This window comes from Cyclopterus lumpus, chromosome 17 (genome assembly GCF_009769545.1).
Source record: "Cyclopterus lumpus isolate fCycLum1 chromosome 17, fCycLum1.pri, whole genome shotgun sequence".
In the NCBI taxonomy this organism is placed as follows: Eukaryota; Metazoa; Chordata; class Actinopteri; order Perciformes; family Cyclopteridae; genus Cyclopterus; species Cyclopterus lumpus.
Window position 1 is genome coordinate 17,252,262 of NC_046982.1, and position 25,214 is coordinate 17,277,475.

At 42.3% G+C, this 25,214-nt stretch overlaps 1 pseudogene; it reads right to left on the bottom strand.

Moving 5' to 3' along the window:
* The window catches only part of LOC117746375, a 76,460-nt pseudogene extending 67,932 nt beyond the window's left edge, over window positions 1-8,528 (bottom strand).
* Between the last annotated feature and the right edge of the window lie 16,686 nt (window positions 8,529-25,214).

Genomic DNA, 25,214 nt, shown 5'->3' on the forward strand with positions numbered 1-25,214 from the left:
TGGATCTAAACTAAATCTACTCCTGTGAACAAATAGTTGCACAGTTGGTCACAACTGAAACTGGGAAAAACAATCACAGAGAAAGGTGTGTCCCTCAGCATCTGAGTGACGGAGTATCGTGACCTCCACAGATAGAAACAGAGCCAGACTTCGAAGCGACAACAAGTCATCTGAGTTGATGACAATCTCACATGACGAATGGCTTCATTTTTTGGGGGGAGACAGACTCCTTCTGGGGACGGCCTTGAACAAATAAGTCCAGCAGGTCCCAAGATCAAACAGATGGACCGCAGTCCACTCCCCCCTCCCCCGTCAGCCCCTCACTTAACTACCTGTTCCTGGGTTAATAAATCCAGATTCACGACTGGTGGCTCCACATCCCATAACCTTGACTTCATCAGGTCCCGTTCATGGCTTCATTTTGCCTGCACACATTTCCATAAATGACACTAAAGAAGAAATATGAAGGGGATTTATCCTCGGCTATACTTTCCCTTTTTCCTCATCCTGGCTCTCGTTGATGTTGCCCTCGCATGAATCAAAGAGGACTGGAGAGGTTTGCTGATCATTTCAATAGTTTATATCTACAGGTTTATGTTCGTCTTCTCGGTGCAAACAATCATCTTACTGGAAAGCAGTGAATTCGTGTGACACAGGGAGGTGCGGCACATGAAATAGGCTGCTGATAACCCTGGAACAGATGAGGGCTAATTCATGAACTCAAGGATTTATGATACATGATTTGTGAGATTTAATCAAGAACCAATATTATCACCCGCAGCCTCCACGGTTTAAATATCCAACTCAAGTAGCCTTCATTGGGGAAGTAATAACACCAGCTCCAGCATCTCAATAACCCCCTTCATTTTCAAATGTTGGTATAACCAAACCGTGCCGTCTTTAATTTGATGTAAGATAGTGTTTCATCTCTTTGGGGCAGAGATCACAGGACGAATGGAGGACTGGTAGCAGAGATACATAGAACCAGCCTGAATGTGAATGAATTTCACCTCGACTTTCACCAAAAAGTGTTTCAAAGTCGACACCTGATTTTGAGGCAGGACGGGACTCCTTTCTTCTAGACTCAGAGGAACCAGTGAGCCGCCATCGTCTTCACACCCACGAGTGAGGGTGAAAATGCAAATTAGCACACACACACACACACACACACACACACACACACACACACACAGTACAAATGGTATTATCTGTCATTAAGCTCAGATTAAAAGTCATTAAGTGTTATTGATATTATAGCCATTAGGCTATGATTATGGCTCACACTCCAGTGGCTCTAAATCAACTCAGCGGGGAGATAAACTACTCGAGGAAGCCTGATGAGGCCGAGAGAGAAAGTGAAGGAGAGACAGAGAACACACCTGAACACGACGGCGGGGTAAACAAGTGCAACCGCCTGTCCTTCATGTGTGGATGATGGGCAACGTGATTCATGGCTTAACCAGACGGAAAAAACATTTCATTTCACTGCGAGACAAGATAGTATTTCATCAACAAATGATAGGCTGAGTGTCATCAAAGCTTCTCCGTGTATTGATCGGAACGTGGCCCTGTTTTGATCTCAGCTCTGGTCACAACAAGTGGACTTCAGGAAGACGAGGAGCCTTTTGGAGCACAAACTGAGCAAATGTTTTAAAAGGTTGTGGCGATGTCATGCCTTTTAAGAATCCCTCTTTCTTTTGGGACTTGTAAATATGCACATTATAAAATTGCTTTAATAATATAATGCCCACCCCCACTTGCGGATGCATCCGCCAACCAAGTTGCATTTGATGTCCAAATTGACATGAAATCGTCGTTATTAGCACATGCAGTCTTGAGTTATGTCCAAATGCGTTACACGGTCACAGTGGTCTTGCACTTTGACCTTTCGACATCAAATTCTTAGCAGCTCATCCGTGACTCCAGGTGGTCGTTTTTGCCAAATTTCAATTCCCCCCCGATGCTTTTAAGATATCTCAAACCCGAGAGGTTTGGACATATAGATATATATATAGTCCTCTATACGTAATGAATGCGTAGTAGTGATTGAGTGAAAGTTTTTTATTTTTCTTGCTCACTGATCCCCCTTTTGTTTAAACTTTATGTTTCTATAGAAACATAGTGAAAACTACAATATTATTGTCCGAGACAGCGCTTAGTGTGTATAAAGTGTGTGTGTGTGTTTTTTTGTGTGTGTGTGTGCGTGTGTGTATTAGTTGCAGCACCGTCCGTGGTACTGACGCGAGTGCTCATATTGATAAATGTACGGCTGATTCGTTGATGTTGAAATAGCCATATTGTTATTTTGTGAATTATGAATCATTCTTTGTATCATTACCATATTTTCCCGTCGCCGCAACGATTCGAGTGAGAGAGATTGGCGGTCGACTCAGGCTCCTTACATAGAAGAGTCGGATTTTCAGGTACACCCCCCGAGGCGTAATGAAACTACCCAGTTCCTTCCGTGATTGATGTAACATGTCCACCAACTTCCACACAGATGCTGAATTATTGTAAAGGAAGAAACACAAACATCATAACCCCCTCAGGACATATATATATATATATATATATATATATATATATATATATATATGCGAGATGTCCATTGACATCAGGACAGCAGAAAGTCTCTACACCTTCAGTTGCAAACTAAAAACACATCTGTTTCGACTATACCTTGAATAGGGAAGGTATCGCCGTGGTAGCACGTTAGTAGCACTTAAATGTCTCTTACTGATAGCACTTTGTAGTTTAACTTTATTGAAGAAATTGTACTTTCTCGATTCTTGTTGTTCTGAGTTTGGACTCATGGTTTAATGCACTTATTGTAAGTCGCTTTGGATAAAAGCGTCAGCTAAATGACATGTAATGTAATGTGATAGTCAGCGGATCGCAACTTAAATATATATTCTGCCTTTATATATAATATTTCAGTTACTTCGGATTCTTACTGTTTTTTTTTAACTTTCTTTTTTTATTGCTTATTTGCTTTTTTATAATACTGGTTTTAATCTTGTTTCTTTTTTTTTTTTTTTTACTATATCTGCACTTTACACTTTGCTGCTGTAATCCCGTAAATGTTCCCACTGAGGGACTAATAAAGGATTATCTTATTTTATCTCTTATTTTACCTCCGTGGCACACTAGGTGGTGTTCTGATTAGTTTTAATGTACACACATTTGTGTATGCTGTCTACAATATTTAGTTTAAATGGGACGTTTATTCCCCTGTGTTATATGACTGCTTATTTCTGTAATCCATATGTTTTCATCCTGATTAATTAGTAAAATACCCGATTTGACTGAATCTTGTGGGTCGTGCTCGTCATCGTTGCTGTTTTAATGTCCCTGTTTTAATACACACTGAGGAGCTTTCATGTGCATTAGCACCGCTGCTTTCTGTCCACTCTACTGCACTTAGGCAAGCATTTTAGAGTGGGAATGCTTTCTAATTCACAGCCTCAGCCTGAGGAAGTAGTGCTGTGCAGGGAGGAAGAACTCTCCTCCTCAGGGCAACGTTAATGTTTAACATCAGGTCAGAAATGTCTCTTTCACTCCAGGCAGCCACGTCTTCATATTAATGTGCTTACATAAACTTTAACCTCATGTTTGCTTAAAACACCCGGGGCCAATCCAATTAATTTAAATCTACACACACACACACGTGTTCAAAGACGCAATGACAGCCTCCTCCAGCTTGATAGTTGCACAGTTATATTTCTGCCTATGGGAAACTGAATTGCTGGATGCAATCAAGCTGTAATATGCATTTATTGGACATAACTGCAATGTCCGTGAGCCTACGTGTCCACGTCCCTGTTGGCCAAAGGTATGCTTTCATGATGATTATGGGATATATTTTGGTTTATATAAACATTGACTTGACCACATTACAGCATAGTTGCTCAATAACAAGGCAAAAAGAGAGAGAAATATTTACACACAAACATAAATATGTGGAACAAGTTCAGATCCTGATTGCCAAGAAACATCCTAGAAAATGACTAAGTGAAGACGACAGAGTAAAGGAAAAATGAATGAGTTCATTATAATGCTTCGAATAACAACGACAATAATGGATTGGACATCACGCAACAAAGAGTATCAGATTTTTTAATTAGAGTGGCCCTTGTGCTTCTTTAATTATAAGTGCACAACAAGCCAATCAAGCACTGTCTATTAATAAGTTCAGCATTTGTATCTTAATGTTGCACACACGCCTCCATGTATAGTGTCACGGTACAGTTAACAATTGACAGCGAGCTCGTGGAATTACATAACCAAGCTTGACATGTCTTGATGCGCTTAATTTATGCTTTTGAGAAACATTTTCTCAGAAGCAGAACTATCGTGCAAGAGCTAGGAGCCGCTAATTAATTGCTCCACTAGTTAATGTAGGGATGCACTGGAGGCAGAGTTGTAACTAAATTATGCTTTTGAGAAACAAGCTGAATATAGCAGAACAAAATAACTCACAAGAGATCGAATCTTTCTCAATTAGAGACGCAGCGGGATACCAATAAAGACCACAGTCTCGCTGCTCTGGAAGAATATCGGAGCCGGCTCTATTGTAAATGATATAAATGTTATTCGGGGAATGTTAGCGAGAACAATGTCCTGTTTTTTACCTTAATTTACGCCAGTCCCGCATTAAAATGATATATCTATCGATGATCATGACATAAAGTATGGTCCCAAAAGGGAACTGGCAGTAGTGATCCTCTGACTTTTCCTCCAGCGCTACAATGAGGTTGATGTTTGTGTTTTTTTAGTCAAATGCCTCAACAATTGTGTCACATATTCAGGAGACATGACATCAACCAACATCTTAGCAACGCATATATAGCATCCACACTTGTGAGTGATAATTGTGTGTCTTCAATGAAAGCTCTGAGTGTGTGAGCTGTGTCTTGTTTGCGGACCATAACTAGGACGCTTTATTCAGGGCACGGCTTGGCCCGAGGCTGCTTTGGATTCTGGACTGTTTTCTGCAGCTTTGACTGAAAACAATTGATCTCTCTTGCTCTTAACGATGAAATTCTCACTGTAATTCTCAGAGTGCAAAAGTAATAGAAGAAGCCGGCGCTCCTCTGACACACAACTCTGAATTTTAGTGTTGAGGTCTAAAAAAATGCCAAGGAGTTTTTTTCTTTTCTTCTTCTTTGTACTCTCATTCGAGGTTCTGGACTTGTTCATTGTGAGTTTGACAACGTATTTGTACAGCAACAACAACAACAAACGAAACACTAAAACTGCATTTTTGCTTTAAAAAAACGTTTCAAACTTCGTTGAAAGCGGATCAGAGGACTGTGTGTGTTGAAAGACATCCTGAGCTCAGTGGCTTCAAGGCTTCGTGCACAATATTCTGCCCAGACAAGCGCTTTGGCTCCGTTTCAGAAATAATCCCCGTCCATAATGCGGCGCCTGGAAAACCATAGCAAAGCACTTGAATAAAAACGTACCCCCCTGCGCATGTAGGCAGTGGTATAATCTAACTGCAATCTAACAACAAGGTCAGCAAACCCTGTAATTCAGTATCCGAGTTGAATTAACAAACTGAATCGAGGCAGATGCTGTTTTTTTCCCCCTGCCATTCCAGACTACAACGCATCCCCGAGAGGTAGACGTGGCAAAAGTTATGCGTTTTAAAACGAACATGTAGAGTCTAGACAATGTGGATGCAGCCTTTGGAAACACGACTCAAAAGAATACTATTGTTTTTTAACAAGAATATGCTACTGTTTTTAAAAGCTTGTTCTGCTGCCCCCCAGTGGCCAGAAAGATGACTTATCTGACACCTGAACTCATGTTTTCTGTGGATCCCCATGAGGATGCATAATGATCTCTGCACACACTGGGCCGACCTGTCGTCCTTCCACAGTGCCTTCATGCGAGAAGCTATTTCCAACACAAAGTGACTCTATCATGCTGGTAATATCAGAAGGCGATTAAACGCACAGTGACTTTAATATCCTGCGGGCATCTGTTTCACACGCTGATTTCCTTGAATCTCATTAAATAAACTTAAGCGCTTTCACTCCTCCAGCTAACAAGTCATCGGTGCGCCATCTGTGGCTGTTTAAATATGTATTTCTGTTTTGTTATCATTTAGTACCACCTCCGTAATGAACAGTGAGCTGTCTGCAGGGGTGGAACGAGACGCGGGGCACAGTCTGAAACCCTGTGGCCCTCACTTAATATGCTGCTGTGGTTTATGGTCCGTGCATGATGAGTGTCTGGGTCAGGCAGGGCGAGATAAACAGTGAGATGGACAGAGGCCATGGGGGAAACGGAGAGAAGGAGTAAATGGACAAGGCTGAAAAAGAGACCAAAACCAAACTGGAAAAAAAGATTTGAGAAAGAGCCACTGATTGCAAGACAAGCTGGATGAACAGAAAAAACAAAACAATGAGCCTCTCCTCCGATGAAGAACAAGTTTCTCTACGATCACAGTACTGGAAAACGAACTGGAAAGCATGCAGATCAATCACTAAATCGATGTGGTGGGTGAACCTGCTCTAAAGAGCTGCAAACCCTGAAGCTGAAGCTGCTATCAGTCTGAGACTCAGTGGAGCGGTTTAGTGTGCCATTGTGGTCTAAATGCTGTTTTAGAAGCTTGTTACACTCTGACAGGAGAACACTGAAGCATTGCTTTGGGTCTTGAAATCTCAAGTTATTTATTCAAGTTCAACTTGTAACAGCTGCACAGAAGAAGGTGATGACGAACACATTAAATCACCGGAAGAAGGGGAGCGAAAGAAAAGAGCAGAGGGAGTTAGAAATGAGGAGACTTGGCAAAGAAACAGGAAGAACACAATGGGGTGGGGGTGAAGAGGAAGAAATGGGGAGTAAAAGAGCCAGCAACACAGCAGCAGCAGCAGCAGCGCTCTGATTCAGTAGAGAAGGGAGATCCAGGTGGAGGTGAGACGGAAAAGAGAGAAAGAGAAGAGGGGAAAAGACAGCAGGCAATTAGGGGGGGAAGATATCTGTCGAGGAGGATGAGAGAAGCTGACAAGAAAAATGCATTGGGGAGGAGAAGACGGAGAGTTTGGCAGCAGATCTGAGTCAGACAGACGCAGGAGACGTAACCGAGGGAGACACACAGCAGGAGTAAGAGAGATGGAGAAAAAACAGATATATTTTGGTAAAGTCGTCGATGTTTCTTTCAGGAAAAGAACGATGAAAAACCACAGATCTTTTCTGGCTGCATATCACCTCTTTTGTCTTCCATCCAAAGACCGCCGGTGCATTGCACTGCAGCAGACCTCAAGCACCGCTGTTTCGTTTTCAATATTTTCATCATGATTTATGAGAGACAGTCAAAGATTAAAACCCCAAAGTAAGCCAGAAAGGATTGGTTGACGTGTAAGTAAAGGAAGCAAATAAAAGAGACTGAATAAAATACAGAAAAGATGACTTGCAACGAAGGACCAGGTGGTAATAAGTTGTGAACGAGGAGAATATAAGTGTGGAAGGATGGAGAACTTTTACAACGATCTGATTCCATCACATACGAGGAGGTCTCCTCATCTCCATCTTTATCCTCTCTTCATCCACATTGTATTTCTCCTCCCCTCTTCATGAAGCAGACACAGCTCCACAATCACAGCAGAGATAAACTGCCATACCTATACAATAAAATGAAATAACTGAACACAGGCAAGACACAGCTTCTCCTTCATTTTTCTTCCATCACAGAGGTCAGATAATCAAACCAGCAAATGCTACAAGCTCTTCGTTTATTTCTCACACGCTCCTTCACACTCTGGCTGCTCTAAAGTGTGTGTGTGTGTGTGCACAAACGTGGCTAATTCCCAGGATTCCCATGGTGCTGCGCTCAGCACCAAATTAACCGGAAACAAAGCGATGGCGTTGTTTTACGCACACAGTGGATGAGCTGGCTTCTGAAAGGTTTGGGTGACAATTACATGTGTTTGGCTCTAAGATAGTAACCCTCTTCACGCATGTTTGCCCACATCATTTTATTTGAAAAAGCTCCCAATATGAGGGAATATGATCAACCCTTGAAGTAAACAAATAAACTAATTAAAATGCGACAAAACAGCTCGAGGGATTTGGATAGCAAAGTCAGGTGAGGAGTGGTCCGCTGTTCACACTCAGTCAGTTCTCGTTCTAACATCAAATCAAATCATCAGCATTCACCTTAAACCACTCAAACTCTCCGTATTTCTCCTTTACGGCTGAGCGCTGACGCGTAAACGAGACACAATCCAACCGCCTTGAGAAACACATCCCCGTACTTTATCCAAATTAAGGGGGGGGGGGGGTTTGAAGCCACGGGACTCCCTCCCGTCTCCTCTGGGGAAAAGTCAAGAAGCGCATCGCCTGCTCACCTTCTCGGGTCGTCCCGCACGAGCTGGAGAGAAGCAGAGCGACTTGAGCGATAATCCAAGCGGCTCTTTTACTCCTAACATCCATGATGAGGAAGCGGAGAGAGGCTGCAGAGAAGAGAGAGAGAGAGACGGCTACCTCTCCTCTCCAGCTCCGAGAGAGATCTCCTTAAAACCCGACAGGAGGAGGAGAGGAGGAGAGAAAGAGAGAGAGAGAGGGAGAGAGAGAAAGAGAGAGAGAGAGAGAGAGAGAGAGAGAGATACGGCTACCTCTCCTCTCCAGCTCTGAGAGAGATCTCCTTAAAACCCGACAGGAGGAAGAGAGGAGGAGAGAGAGAGCGAGAGAGAGGTCAGCGAAGTCGGCTGTTGTTTTCTCAGCTATTCTGCAGCTTTGTGGTCGGAGCAAAACTGAAATGCGCGCAGGTTCTCTCTCTCTCTCTCTCTCTCTCTCTCTCTCTCTCTCTCTCTCTCTCTGCAAAATCGTTGTCATTTTTGAAACCATGATGAATCTTTAACCAAAGAAAAGTGTAAATTGTCTTTCGTTTTGACAAATGATGGGAAGTAATAAAACAATTACATGGGGACAGTCATGAAGAAGAAGAAAACAACAACAACAACAACCACAACAACAACAGCAAATAAGTCAACCCCTTCTCATTCATTCTCATTCCTTCGCTAACTAACACATTTCGTCAAAGAAAAACTCTTCCTTAGGATTCTACCCAGAACCCAACTTAAAGGGTTATACATAGATCCATCTGTGTAAAGTTCACCCAGGACCCACTATGAGGGGTTCTAGAGGCAACCCCACTATGGGTTAATAGCTCCACCCAGAATCCACTCTTAAGATCAGGAAACTTTCCACCTTCTAAGGGTGGTCACAAGAAAACATTCTAGAAGGAAACATGTTATAGTCCAAGGGTTTCATCGAGAACCCACCAACGACGTTTTACAGAGAACCTTTTCCTCTTTTACATTGTTAGCCCTGTACCAGGGGAACCACCCCCAGCAGCCTTTTAAAGGGCCGGGGCTGATGTGGCGCAGCGTCCCTCAATCACATTTTTTAAAACTTTTTAACAATCACTGAAGAACTCTGACTTTTTAAAAAGGGTACTTCAGAAGTAAATAGTAACGTGAACAACTTCCGCCCCTCAGGAAGAACCCTTTTGAGAACCCTTTTTTCTAAGAGTGATGTCGAGATTTCTCTATAATTGAACCGGCCTGCCGGAGCTAGATGAAAAGTCGGGGGATCACAAAAAGCCAATAGAAGTTATCCTCGGTGGATCACGAATGTCTGCACAAAATGTCATGGCAATCCATCCAATATCTGTCGAGGTATTTCAGTCCGGACCAAAGTCGAGCACTAACTGGCCGACATTGCCATCCTTATAGACCCACCAGTGGGGCTAAAAACCATGACATGAAAAATGATTAGGTGCAAAACGTGTACGAAAGCTTTGCACTCAGTAACATCTAGCCACACATTGTTGGCTCCTACTTTTCTTTAATGCTCTGCTGAAGGTGAAAGAGTTCATGCCTATATCGCCCCAGGGGTTTTAAGCTGTTAACAGAAATAACTGTCTGACGGACAAGGGCATGTACATTAGAGTGAAAGACGACAAACGAGAATAGAAATACGGAAGAGGCAGGCGCACTGCATCGGATAACGAGAGCCCAGAATAGACATGAGAAGACGTACGTGATCCTATGCAGATCACGAGAGCTTATACGGTAGATCTGCGTTCAATACTCAAAATATGGATTTGGGGTAACCTTGCCCTTTGAATTGCATACCTCTTACTTAAATCAACTCCAAAAACTATTCAAAGATATACTTTCTTTGCTTTGGTAAGTGTCCATGGTAAAAAGCACAAAAAAAGCACGAGAATACCTTCTGTTGCACAATAGAAACAAATTGGACTCTATGGAAGAAACACCACTGTGCCGAGGCTTTCATCCTTTCTGCATTTTTTGCTGACACAACTCATTAATAATAAAGTTCCAATTCATCAGCATTTAAGTTTGGAGAAAGTAAAATCTTAAATTTGTTTTTAAACAAATAATATATGTTTGAAAAGAAATACCTTCCTCGTATTCCCTGAATGCCAGGATTTATGGATCTCATTTATCTCATTTAACAATACAACATGGAGACACGGAGAAGAGGTTGATTCATTTCTTTTGAAGATCCACCACTGACATTGCAATGAACCTTTTACCTTGGATAGTTTCAACAAACTTTTTTATTTAAAACAAGTGATTATTGGGCAATCTGCTGGTGAGTGGGGCCGAACAGACCAAAATCCCCCCTCGGCCTTCATTCTCGCGTCCCTCTGACCTCTGGTTCCACCGTCACCGGTACGTGGCCACCAATGAGAGTAAATACTCCCTCGAATTTTACCAAGGGACACCTCATCAGACCAGCTTGTATACATGGATAATTTGCTAGAAATAAAATTAAATCATGACAGCGGACATTGCAACGTAACACCACAAGAAAGTCTGGAGTGTAATCCTACATATGAGTGAATTTGGGTGAATTGTAAGAACATGAAAATAATAGGTTTAATGTCTCCCAGCGGTCCTAAAGGGACCTCTGAGCAACCGACACCCAGTGCTGCACACTGAGCTTCAGAGAGCCGGGGATGAGAGCATGCTGGCGTGCAGGTATCAGAACACCTGATCAAAAACAAAAACCTGAATAAAACGCGTTAGATCAGATGCACACTCCTGCCAGTCGACAAGGGGGGTAACAGTGAATCCACACGGGAGAGGAGCTCTTGGTATTATTCAGCAGGGTGTGTTCATTAAAATAAAAAAGGCCTGAAAACCGCCAGGAGAGGGGAAGACGTGCAACGAGAGTCAGCAGGGGAATCAGGTGAGAAAAAAAACCCGTTGAGAGCTAACGCAGCGGGGGAATCAGATAACACTGATGCCAGGGTCCGTGACAAAGAAGGGAACACACACACACACACACACACACACACACACACACACACACACACACACACACACACAACATGAGCGTCACACACCTCGGGGGCCTACACAGAGAAACCATCTGGCTGTTTAATGTTCAAATCAGACAGGGTGAGAGACTTTAAAACTCTGTGAACCTGAGATACGCAGCGGAGCATTCGTGGGTCTCAATGAAGATTCATTGTGTCAGAGCTCAAAGCGTCCTCCTTTTCTCCCGACAAGCCAACGCTTCATGGAGAAGAGACTTTTTGTTTCGTGGCTTTGTTGCATACAAAAAAATATATATATATCTTCAGCTGTGCCGCCTGTGAAAAGGTAGAGTGAAGCTATTTCTGTTTTGTTGAAGGAAGATTACTCGGTTGTATAAAAAACGGGAGCGAATTGGGCCACAAGGGGAAAAGCAACTCAAAGAACTCAAAGAAAAAATGAAGAGGTTTTCACAGAAATGTGCGTAACGGCATCGTGAACAGAAGGGTCGCCGTTAGGCCTCGTGGTCGTGACATCAGTGAGTTTGAGTCTGGCTGTCAACGGTCACGCCCCGAGGGGGAAGCTCTGATCTACAAAAGCATCGGTTCAGGTAATGAGCCTTTGAGCCTTAGTTCTCCTGACAAGTTGCGCTGCAGTTCTCTTGGAGGTGGAAATGAAACTGACTTTTCAGGTTTTCCTGTTAATTAGTGACTTCAGAGATAAATAAGGAAATGGCACAGCGCTTATTTAGCAATTGACTCCTAACCGCTAAATAAACATGTTGAATGGACTTTTTGAATCGATCAAGGGACAGCAGGAAGAAAGCAGGTTTTAGTGTGAATACAAATGATATGAAGAATGAAGGATTTCATTCCGGTTGATTCCTCTGTCTGCTTTCTCAATTATTATTATATTTTTTTCCACACACATTTGTTGCTGCAGTCTGTCGCGGCAGATTTCGGGTGAACATTTTATAACGAGAAAGAGCTGAATATTCACGTTCAAACAGTGTGAACGCTTGAGAAAACATTGACTCAGGATTGGTTAGTAATTCTGTTTAATTCCGTGGATAACTTGTGATGAGAAACAGAAGCTTTTCATTCGAGGCAGTTTACTCAGAATTGTGTCCGTTATTAAATCTGTCATCATGTCTGTGTTTAATAATGAAGACAGGCGCTTTCAACCGAATACACAGCATAGAGGAGGAGGAACGTGGCCTACAGCAAACCATTATTATTTTCTGCATGTACAGTTTCATATTTTTCTTCAATATTGCTTATAGGATATGTTTGAATGACTTGACTGGAAAAAAGAATTACAAATTCTATAGGGCGTCAAAGCCACAGAGAGCTGTCTGTGTGCGGTTATTGGGAGATAATGGAGTAAACTGAAGCATTAAAGGCTCAAAGTGTCTCTTTTCTAGTATTGATGTTGAGAGCCAGATGGAGCGGGCTGGAGATCGATGCTCTCCGACTCTGCTTTATATTCACAGCAGACGCCGCCTGTCGGAGGCCCGGCTGCCTGACCGGCCGGCCGACCAGTTGGCCGAAAACAGAAAAAGACTTTGAGAGCGGAGCAGAGATCAAGCTGCTGGAGGCCAGACAAAGAAGGCAAAGAGAAATCAACTCTTCGGTGCACTGTAGACACTGATGCTGTTCACTTTAAAGAGTGAGGGTTGTCCCTCTCTCTGCTGTAAATTAAGTTAAAAATAATGTGGAGTTATAGCGCTGCAGGGCACTGAGATTAAGGAGAGATTGTTTGTTATGATGGGGTTGATCCCTCAGTCCAGCAGGCCGGCAACTGACTTCCAACCGGGCTGCCAATACAGAGGGCAGACATCCTGAGCTGCCTTTTAAAGGTACCACTCGGCTCCACCAACCTCCTCCTCGTGTGAGCGGGTGGACTGTGCTGCACAAATCCAATAAAAGTTACAGGCAGTTGGGCAACAAACCCAGCGGTGGTCATTACAAATAGAAGAACAAGACGAGATAACCAACACGTCCTCCTCCCCGACTGGTTCAGGACGCACAGGGTAGCCGAACAGGTCAAACAACTCCAGCCACAAAAACACTGTGAAGCAACCACTTGGTTAGATGTGAGGAAAAACATGGCGGGCCCCAGAGAAAGAGCATGGAAAATAATTAAACATACACATTTACTCTATAATCCATCCATCCACTGCCTTTATTTGCGTATCCTGTTCGCCAACCACGACGCTCACATTCACACCTACGGGCAATTTGGAGTCATCAATTAACCTGAGCTGCATGTCCTCGGACTGGAACCTGGAACCTTTAAAAAAAAACTTTATCAGAGGTAGACTCAAAGACACAGAGGCTTTTATGTAGTTGTTGAAATATTAACAATCGGGGGAGAGCGATAAACGTACATTGGCCTGCCCGAGTGGATTTAACAACTCTTTACGTGCAGCAGGAGGAAAGTGATGCTGCCAAACACACAAGCAGCGACATGTTGAAGCTCCCGGGAAGGTAACGAACAGTAAGTGGCTGACAGACGGCCTGGAGAGGGGCCGGATAATGACGCCCATCCAACTGTATTTAAGGCCATGCAAGTGCTCGAGTGGCACATAGCACTGAACCGGCATCCGCTGAGATAAACAAGTTCGAGCTGCGTAACATTTTCAGATTCCCTTCCATGTTCATGCATTTCATTTAATTACATTTTGTTTGCGTTTCTGAAGGTATACAGACTCTCTTGTTTCTGTTTTGTTCATTGATTTATCAACGTTGCATAATGACAGTTTTGTTGGTGGAAAGGCCACCAGGATGTCATGATGTAGGTTGCCAACGCATGCTGATTAACACTCTGGATACAAACTCACGATCCGCTGCATCGCTTTACAGCTTCATAAGGAAATTGAATTAGCAATTAACACCAAAGAGTCAGAATAATTCACGAGCTGAGCCCTCCTCCGTGGGACAGACCACTGCCCAGTCAAATTAACAGGAGACCGAAAAAAGCAGGCAGAGGGAAGACAACGAGATCTCAAATTTAAGTGAAATTTGGATAAATTCTACAATATCCAAAGTCCCTAAAACACTGAATGTGTGTCATCAGTGTTAATTTGCCCACTGTGTGACCCGGGGTGTCTATTAAACTCACATTGGCTGTGCATTGTGGGCACGGTCAACATAACCTGTAAGAAGTGGCTGTTTGGGGACCCGACCTTTGCTCCAACTGTACTTACAGTAAATAGTGCAACGCATTTGCAATTAATCAATTTTCCAAAACCAAAAGAAAAATCAGTTTTGGGGATTTGGTGGCAGTCAGAAAAACTACATTATTTCATAGTCTCTTTGAAGTCAAATATGAGCACTTTATAGATAAAGCTCATCTCTTTCTGAAGTCTCTCTCTAATTATCTTATCAGAGACATATGTTCACTCGACTGAGAATATTTATATATCATCTTAAAGTTCCTTTTCTATCCTATCTGTGCTTGTGTTCTCTAATTTGTTTTGCCTTTCAAGTTTCTGCGAGAGCAACACATATTTTCTTTCCGACAGTCCAAAAACGTTCACCTTAAATCTTGTTCATTGCGCTAATATTTTTTTCAGCTCTCGCTACAAAGAGGCACTCGTGAAACCCGATGCGGAGCGGCTCCTCTCTCCCCGACTCACTGCTGACGGAAGAGAGCGAAGCCTTCCTGCTCCAGACTTCGCCTCTGAATGCCAGATGCCTGTCGAGCCTTGAAACGGAGCGTACGCACTTTGCAGAGTAAATAGCAGAGCGACGGTGGCATCAATGGTGCCGACATCTCCTATTACGTGAGTAATGCATTGTGTTTACTCAGCACGAGGTTATGTTCACTGCATTCAAACTAAATGTCAGCCGTCTCCTTCGACACTGATCAAAAGCTCAAACTATTTCATTAGTTGTGTCCTTAGAAATGAATGCCGCACGCCACTCAAAGCTGTGTGGTTCAGTGCGGCCTCATGTGCTAACCCAGGTTTCAGCCTCGCATCAAACTAAGGCGCTCCAGGTTTTGGACGCGCGTGTCGACTTTATTTGCTACATAATAACCCGATAACCTGTGTAAAAGACTGCATCGGGGCACGTGAAGGTAACAGGAAAGGACCCGTACGAGCATGCTGTCATGAAACCGGCAACAAGAACCATCGTAGACTCTCGACGTCCTCTCTTCTCCGAACGCCAATGCGACGCACTTTAATCTCTTTACTGTCGGTTTTAAGATGGTTCCATGTTGTTTTGAGTGATGCTTTTTTTGTTGTTGTTTAAAGCAATGGACTGTAGCAATGTGTCAAAAACTAATTTAAGATCCATCCAAATAACTTCACAGGAAGTTAGGTTTAGGCGACAAAACTATTTTGAGTGAAATTATATCCCTGAACTTTTGATTTTGTGCCATCGTCAGGATCAATTTCTTTGCGTATTTATTCTTTTATTTAAGACCAACTGCATAATTGTGACATTCATCAGCCTCTGCTGGACATTATCACAGTATGCTCACAGTTGGCTTTGCACTGACCGGTGATTACATTCCAGCTAAAGAAATAAGGGACGCTTGTTTACATAAAAAATGTATATAAAAACTTTTCAGTGTTTTTGTATCCTGCTGGTACAAAATAATAAGTTGTAGTATCTGACCTTCTCTCACCTTGTAGCGGCTCCTCCTGTCTGATGCTATAAATAGTGATGGTTTCGTTTCTCTACACATGAATAAAAACAGCCCGAAGGTGTTTTATAATCCTGGATTCATGAAACCAGGAGAGCCAGATGGCATTAAAAGTGAGCTCAGCATAACGTTTCATCTGTTTTATCGTTGAAACATTGATTTTAGACAACAAGAAACCCTCCTTTGTTCTCTTTGATCGTGACATTTAACCGTATAATTTGGTATTGTTCTCATCCACATAACAAAGGATCATATTGCTCATCCACCTGAATGCAATAATTAGCTGAAGAAAGTACTTCTCTTCGCTTTACCCAATCTAAAAGAGTCAAATGTCTCTAATGCGTGAGTGTTTCATGTTGTCTTAATAAAAGAAATATGAACTTTTCAAGTTTTTTTAAGTAGAGTGTACAATTAACAAAAGTATGATTTAATCCAAGCATTTAGTGGTGTGAGATAGCAATACAAAAACAGGAGTTTTATAGCAATAACACTGACTGTAATTACATTACAAATCCACCAAATGTATATATATATATATATATATATAAATAACAAGAAAGGGCTGAATATTCACGTTCAAACAGTGTGAATGCTTGAGAAAACATTGACTCAGGATTGGTTAGTAATTCTGTTTAATTCCGTGGATAACTTGTGATGAGAAACAGAAGCTTTTCATTTGAGGCAGTTTACTCAGAATTGTGTCCGTTATTAAATCTGTCATCATGTCTGTGTTTAATAATGAAGACAGGCGCTTTCAACCGAATACACAGCATAGAGGAGGAGGAACGTGGCCTACAGCAAACCATTATTATTTTCTGCATGTACAGTTTCATATTTTTCTTCAATATTGCTAATAGGATATGTTTGAATGACTTGACTGGAGTTTTATAGCAATAACACTGGCTGTAATTACATTACAAATCCACCAAATGTATATATATATATATAAATATCACTGCCTTTAAACTTCAACATAAACTATGTCCAATCTTTTCGTCTTGCCCTCATCTGCCCTATATGCATATATAAATACAGGACTGTGTGTTTGCTGCTATATTAACCTTTAATAATATAAATATGGAAGCTCAGGAGGCTCTGTGTTGTTACGAAAAAGGTTTGACAACGTTTGATTTTGAAGACACTTACAAATCTATTGATTAGGATTACATATGTTATGTCGCTGGCATGAGATATATGGCTTTCACATTAAGTTTTATATAGGTACATATATATTGAAAAAACATCACTGGCAACTTAATAAACTCGTTGTTCAGTACCAGTTATGTCTACTTGTATGATTCCACATTATTATCTGTTAATGACTTCGTATGAGGAAAAGAGGGAAATGGGTTTTCATTAAACCTGGAAATAGCATTGAAATTCACCTCCTTCATTAAAAGTGTTGTTGAGAGGAAATTCATCAGAGCCCAAATCACCCGTTATTGGAGAGCAGCAGCTCCAATGGTGGGGAAATTAATCATGCAGATCATAATTACCACTGCGACTACTGCGTCTGCGCCTCCAACCTTCAGCCCTGCAGAGAGAGAAGCAGCGACACTTCTGTTGTGGTGTGATGTCATCGGCTGGAGATGCTGCTGCCGATGTGCCGTTCAGCAACTCTGCTGTAGCCCAGAGAAGAAGAAGAAGAAGAAGAAGAAGAGGCGTTCATCCAAAATAGATCAATTACTGCGTGACACTGGCAGACGAACGTAGTCTGACAGAAGGGCAGCGAAGTCTTGGGGAAATTATTCTGGAAAAATCCATTTCCACAAAGTTTTACTTCCTGACAAGATCCTAACGGTGGTGGACACATGCAGTGGACCATTGCAAATAAAAGTGTTCAGATAGACTGGCACACACACACACACACACACACATACACGGACTCATGCAGTACGCTGAATTATCAGTCATGTATGCAATCATAGGGTTGGAAATGTATTCATATAGTTTTATTGTAGATTCATTTTACATATAAAATAGAAAAGTTGTCGGTACGTTCAACATTCGTCGTCTTCTTTTAAGCCGTGTTCGCTAATCCTTAACTTTCAATACACCAAACAAGCAGAACAAATATGTACAGCGATGCCCAGTCTAGTTTATGTACCGAAGGGCGGCATCAAGAGAAAAATCAAGAGATTTTGAAAATCGGCACACTTTTAGGGCTGTCACAAAATGTCACGGTTATCGTTATTACGCGACATGCCTACCTGGAACATCGTGGTCATAAACCCAAAAAAAAGGCTCTCGGTCTCAAACACAATGTGATTTCTGATCTTCTGGTCTCTGTTGGTTCAGCAGCTGAAGAGGTGGACAGAGAAAGTTAGACACTCAACTGACGAGTACTTTGAGATAAAATTGAACTATTTCTCTTTACTGAAGACTATTTATAGGCCTATTTATTACATTTATGGGAAAAGTATTTGCAGGAAAAAGCCTAAATAAAGCATGAAATGTCTGCATCTGATTGAAATTGAACAGCCTCAGATATGGAAATGTTCTTTCTTTGTAAAAGTTGTGCTTCAGATCTTCACCCAGATGAGATTTATTCACACAATGTCAGACAGGAGCAAAAATATATACAGAATTATATATACAGAATGATCTGAACCTGTGAAGCTGTGTTTGGTTTATCTCACCTGTCAGAAAGCCTCAGAAACGTCTCTTTTAAGATAAGAGACATTTTAAGCTTTCTCAAACATGTGAAGGATAAACAATTACTTTTTATCTCAGATCCGGATAAGAGTCTGATAAATACCTTTTCACTGAAGTGTCATGTTGATCGAAAAGCTTATCTTGTATTATCATATTATTCCTTTCATTTCTCCTGGTGTGAAAGGAAATAGGATCCTGAATTGAGTTTCAACTGAGACAAACTGAAAATGTCCCACAGCGCCATCGCCCACATCCTGCCACTGCCACTATTTAGGTTTACAGCTTTTTTGTATTCCCTCTTTAAAATCAATCGTGTTGTTTTTGGTTGATAAGCGCTCTCTTTTAAAGTGATAACGGGATCAAACACGCACCAATGGACAGAAATCCAGTCGCATACTTCACAGAGAGAACAACGTGTTGGAAAGATTCACGTGGACACTGAGAGAGTCAAGAGAGAAGTGTTTACTAAGAAATACGCTGCTGTGGCTGCAGAACATCTACAAGTATGTTCACCTCTTGGCTTGTTTGTGATTATTTAAGGTGTATAGGTGCCATTATATCACATGCAGATTTATGCCAAGGCTAAGGGTTGGGAATCTACCATTACAAAGACTAAATGTTGCTTGCAGGACCAATGTGTATGCAATGACGCCTGATTGTCTGTTAGAAGGGGATGGGCATTACCTATTGGGTTTATATATATATATATATATATATATATATATATATATATATATATATATATATATATATATATATACCTATATACTGTATATATATACCTAGATATCTATATATATCTAGATATCTAGGTATATATATATATAGGTATGTGAGAGTGAATGGTTGTATGTCCCTACATGTGCCCTCGATGGACTGGCGGCCTGTCCAGGGTGTCCCCTGCCTTCGCCCTATGTCAGCTGGGATAGGCTCCAGCACCCCCGCGACCCTAATGAGGATAAGCGGTATTGAAAATGGATGGATGGATGGATATATAGGTATCTTTTAAAATGCATGTTTATTTGCACTTTATTTGCACTTCTTTGGACATTTGTCGTTGTGTGTTTGCTCTGCGGTGGATTTGAAGTTCGGAACAACATCGAAACACTGTACCAACTGAGCGGCCGTTGCACTCGATGAACGGTTTTATGTACTGAAGCAAGATTATTGTTGCCGAAATGAAAAGCAAAAAGGATACTGCTCGGTTTGCTGTGGAGGATTATGTTGAATGACACAAATTCCCTGCAGAAAAGCGATACCATTGGAGTAATATTAGTGCCAGAAACGTGACATTTGAGATTCACTCTTGCTCAACATCACTGCTCTGTGCTCATGCATAAACATTTTAATATCACAAAGTTAAACAATCCTGTGTGAGGCAGTGTGTTTTAGTTGTTGAGCTTTAAAGCACTGTGTTTATGTGGTAAAAGAGAGCCAATTGTTGCACTACCTCACTATTATCATGGCTGCGGGACACAGAGTGTTGTCGGGCATGACATTAGCCCAGAGCTCCTCCGCAGGACTGAATAAACGACTGAGCAGTGGAGTGCCTGTCTGAAGGACGGATTTTTGGTCTTTGCATCCAGCGGGGGGGGGAGGGGGGGGGAGGGGAACCCTGAGGCGTGTTGTGAAGCGTGATATTAGACCCTGAGTTTCACAACGGGAGGCTTCAGAGACCTACCGACCTCTGATCATCTCCGACCCGTCAGCTGTGACTGACAGCTCTTCTCATCTGGAACAAAACGCTGCCGAAAAAGAGAGAAACCGCCTCAACGGTGTGAAATGATGAGGAGAGGTTCGGCGGACTAAACCTGCTATTAGCTCAAAGTGTCTGTCTGCAGATTAGTGGAAGCTCTGGAAACACTGATGGATTTGGACGAGACCAAGAAGTGAACCTGGGAAAAGGAGACAGAACTGACCGCAGATCAGTGGACAACATCATGACACTATTAAAAGTTGCGCCAGAGAGTGGCAAGAAAGTGAAAGAATCCCCGAGCATTGCCATCTCAAACCAGGTGGAACTGGACATTGTGGCATAGCGACCCAGGCTTCCATTAGTTCTGACCAGATTGGTCCATGGCAACAGAGATATGAAGAGGAACGCTCAGGTGGCTTATTCAACAGAGCAGGTGTATATAAAACCTGGCGCATGGTTATAGGCTATACTACAGCTTCCTCCACTAATAACTCAAGTCTTTCTTCACAAAGATGTTCAACAATAAGTCAACGATGACATTTCCCAAAGTTGCAAGTACTTTGGTTCCACAGCGAAGCGTTTTGATCACACCAATTCTATTAAAATCTATTGATTTTGGTTTGAAATGTTGCCGTTATGAATGTTGGTCTGAGCTGTCGCCGGTGGAAAGTGTGGACGTTGTCTCCGTGACGTCACCAAAAGGATTCTGAAGAGCCGCTCTGGCTGAAAAGTGTCCGAGGTGGTTCGCTGGTGGAGCTCAAGCGGCTTTGGTGACACAGCAGAGAAGACAGCTAGCGGGCTAGTCTCTCAAAGAGGCCATGTCCTCAATTAACCTCACTTGAAACCTGAAGATGATCTATAGCATTTTCAAAACAGTTTTTTGTACCAGGCGGTAAACATGTTTATTTCTGCTGTAAAGTTGGGACATTTTAACACTGAGGTCTATGAGGATTGTCTCGCTTTTGGAGCCCGCCTCATCTTTGTGGGCTTCATTTCCATAGCTTGCTGCGTGGTCCAACAAGCTTTTAGAGACAGAAACTACACCGTGCATCAACTAGCAGCTGTCGAAGAAGAAAAAAACAATCTTTTACTGCTTCTTTTCGGTATTAAAAGTTAAGCACCCTGTTCATTTGAAGGAAGAAAGGGTTGAAATGTGTTCGCTTCCTCTTCATTTAATTGTACTGAAGTTTCGGCAGTTCCTGGTTCAAACGTTTGCCATTTGAGTAAATCCTTGTTTATCTGCATATTGAAAGACTAAGCAGCGGTTTAGAGAAGGAATAATGCTTCAGGTCTGGCAATGACCGCCAGGATGTTGGTCCACATATGCAGAAGTTTAGTAATTTAACTGGTAATTGGAAGGATTCTACTGATGGATTAAAGAGCTACCCGTCATAAACAACTGTATAAAGTTTTCCGAGATCTTCAAATTGCAGAATTCTAATGGTAACCCGAATCCCACTCATTCCTTCTTCCACATTGTGTTCGTAAATGTTCCCTTAAAAGAAAGAAAGGATTTTGTCATTGCAGGTTTGTTGGAGTCATTTTATAAGATACTGTAGCGCTGCTGTTCTGGTTTCAGTCTCCAAACCTATAAAAAAGGGGAAATGGCCCACATACATATTTGGACAATTATTGATTTCTAATAACCTGCTTTGCACTTCATGGTAATAACATAATTTCCTGCTCTTCACTGACTCTTAATGCATTTAGCGCTGCCTCAGGCTACGCTCTCCATTTAGATTAAGTCTCTCCTTCACATATATGTCATATTTCCTCCTCCCTCTTTCTTCCTTCCGGCGTCTCTCATTACTCTCGGCGGGTCTCCTTCCTGTCACAGCCGACACTTGTTACCGCTCCCCCAATCTCCTGCTGACAGCAGCGTTCCCAATCTGAGCAAACTATTTCTCCTCCTATGTAAACATCGATTACTGCCCCCGAGAGAGCGACCGAGAGAGACAGACCGACAGAGTGATGCTAGTGGGAGTTGTTGCATACACCAACACATCTTTGATCTCAATTCCACAACAGGTGGGGAGAATTTCATGCAGCAGTCGGCTTTTATTACAAAAACTCTGAGCAGCAGTTGTCTCCAACCGGCACACAGGAGGAGTGTGCCTTCAGGGCGGTCTGCCACGACGGGTTTTATTCAACACGAAACGTGATCTTTTTTCCCCCTAAAACCTAGCTAAGTACGGTTTTTGAGGAGATTTCTGGTGGAGAAAAAAAAGCCCAGAAGGCAAACTTCTCCCGTGTGCTTCCAACAACATCACTCGCTACAGGACATCACATCTGCTGCTGCTGCTGCTGCTGCTGCTGCAACCCTCGTGGAAAACGCTGATATGATCAGTGGAAATCACAAATGAACTCATTTTGTTCCTGGAATACAAAAGACAGACCAAACTCATTGCATAGTTGCATGTCGCTCCATCAGATGTAACTGAATGATAGAATGTGCTTGCTCACAAAAGCATTCAAGATAACAGTAATTTACTTTTGGTATTTTTTTTGTATTCATTATTGTCGCTATTTGGTTTCGAGCAGACATAAAGCAACATTATAATTAATTTAGAGTTGTGTTTGTGTGCACCTGTATTATATCCTCTCTCTTTCTTTCGCTCCGGTTTGGTCTCCACCAACTCCAGCTGCTAATTGCTCCACTATGCTCACCAGCTAGTTGCTAACTTTGACTGTTTGCCGATGGAGCTCGTCGGGTTTACCGTAAAGGTGTTTTCCCTGCCGAAAACAGCTGAGGGCTGTGTCTGGAAATGGTGCCATGAGAGCAGTGAGAGTGAACCGAAATGATAAAGTTACGAGCCGTAAAAACTAAAACCATCAGTGGAAAGGCGCCAAAACGTTCAATAAACTGCAGAGCTGGTGATGAGTCACATTACACACATTCGTCTGTGCCATTGTTAGCATAAACATAGCGATTAAATCAGCAGTCGTATGTATCCAGTCGGCCAATAAACTGAAACTGCAAGCTTAAAATGTTCTTTAGAGCTGGTTGAGTGATGAATCTCTTTGGGATCATCAATGCCATGCAAGCAACCCCTTTCACATTACAAAGAGTGATTGGATTCATTGGTAAAACTGATCACAACGATGAATTATTAATGTTGATAGTAGAGCAAGGTTCATCCTCTGCAATATCATAAACAATTAGAGTTGGACAAATTCTCCCACAAATACGTGACATAATCTTGGCAGGTATGGTAATGTTCTTTTTGTAGCGGCAGATTTTTTTTATCTGCCCTTATTCTCTGCTGACAATTAAGGTTCAGCTATTTCCTGTCACGTTTGACATCCTCCATATCATCCATCATTATGGAAATTAAACTGAATAAGAGTTAATGAAGGATGCTGAAACCGTGTGTTTCCTTAAAGGTGGAAACATGATGAAATGTCCGTACCTGAGCATAAAACTGCCAGATGCTCTTCTTTTTTTTTAACTCGTGTGTAATTCCGTTCAAAGGTCCGACTCGAATGCTCAGGACGACTCAGAGGAAGTTAAGCAGCTCATTTCCCATCAGCACTTTGCTACGAAAGGTCAAGCAATCATACGACAATTTAGCATTTTTATGTGTGACCTGAAACATTTCTCAGAGCTCAGGACGGTCCAAGCGCTTGGCATCAAAATGTCACATCATCTGTTGGTTCAGTCTCGTAATGTTTTACCTGCACGGCTTTGTTTGAGTTGTGACTTTCTCTCCGAGCTGAGTATTAGGAGGAACCGATTCGCTCCGCCATAATGAGCTCCTTCTCGTTTAGTCCACGGGCCGGTTTGAATTGTTGTCCCGGAGACGACCTGCTGAGTCGGGAGAATTAATGGAGATGCTAACGACTCCACTAAATCAGAGTGGAGCTGTTTGGGCTCCAGCGGCTGCAGGTTCAAAGGGTTAATGGATTATTTCTCCTTTAGGGCCAGGAAGGCAACACATGTGGAGGAGAGGAGAGGAGGAGAGAGAGGAGAGGAGACGAGAGGAGAAGAGAGGAGACGGGACGAGAGGAGAGGAGGAGAGAGGAGAGGTTTAACAAGACCATGAAAGTGTGTGGCCTTCTTCATTTAAATCTTCCCATTATTCTTTGTCTCTACAGGTGAAACTGCCAACTCATTATAATCCTCCTCTTTTATGGAACCAGCTTCCACTTTCATTTAAGGGTAGACTTAAGACTTTCCTCTTTAATAGCGCTTATAGTAAGGGCTGAATCAGGTTTGCCCTGGTCCAGCCCCTATATGCTGCTATAGGCTTATAGGCTGCTGGGGGATGTTTTAGGATACACTGAGCACCTCTCTCCTCTTCTGTCTCTATTTATGGATGAATTTACATCTCTCCATTGCACCTTATTAACTCTGCTTCCTCCCCGGAGTCTTTGTGACTTCACGTTTCATAGGGTCCGTTGGACCTGGCTGTGTCTGATGCCCCCCCCCCCTTCTGTTTCATGGATTGTGGAGGTCTGGATCGTGGTCCATGCCTACTATGAATTATTCATACATTTCTGACATATTCATGTAATTTATGTAACTCTGTAACACTGTTCATTCTGTACACATGACATCTATTGCTTCTGTTCATCCGGGGAGAGGGATCCTCCTCTGTTGCTCTCCTGAAGGTTTCTTCCCTTTTTTCCCTGTCAAAGGTTATTTTTGGGGAGTTTTTCCTGATCCGATGTGAGGTCCTGGGACAGGGATGTTGTATGTGTACAGATTGTAAAGCCCCCTGAGGCAAATTCGTAATTTGTGATATTGGGCTACACAAAATAAACTGAATTGAATTGAAAAGGAGTGAAACTGTGATTCAGCAGGTAATTTATTACACTCATTTATATTCTGCCGAGACTTATTAGATGCTCAATGTGGCATTTTTATCAGAGTAGAATTCATTGATTAAAACCCTGACCCCGACAGA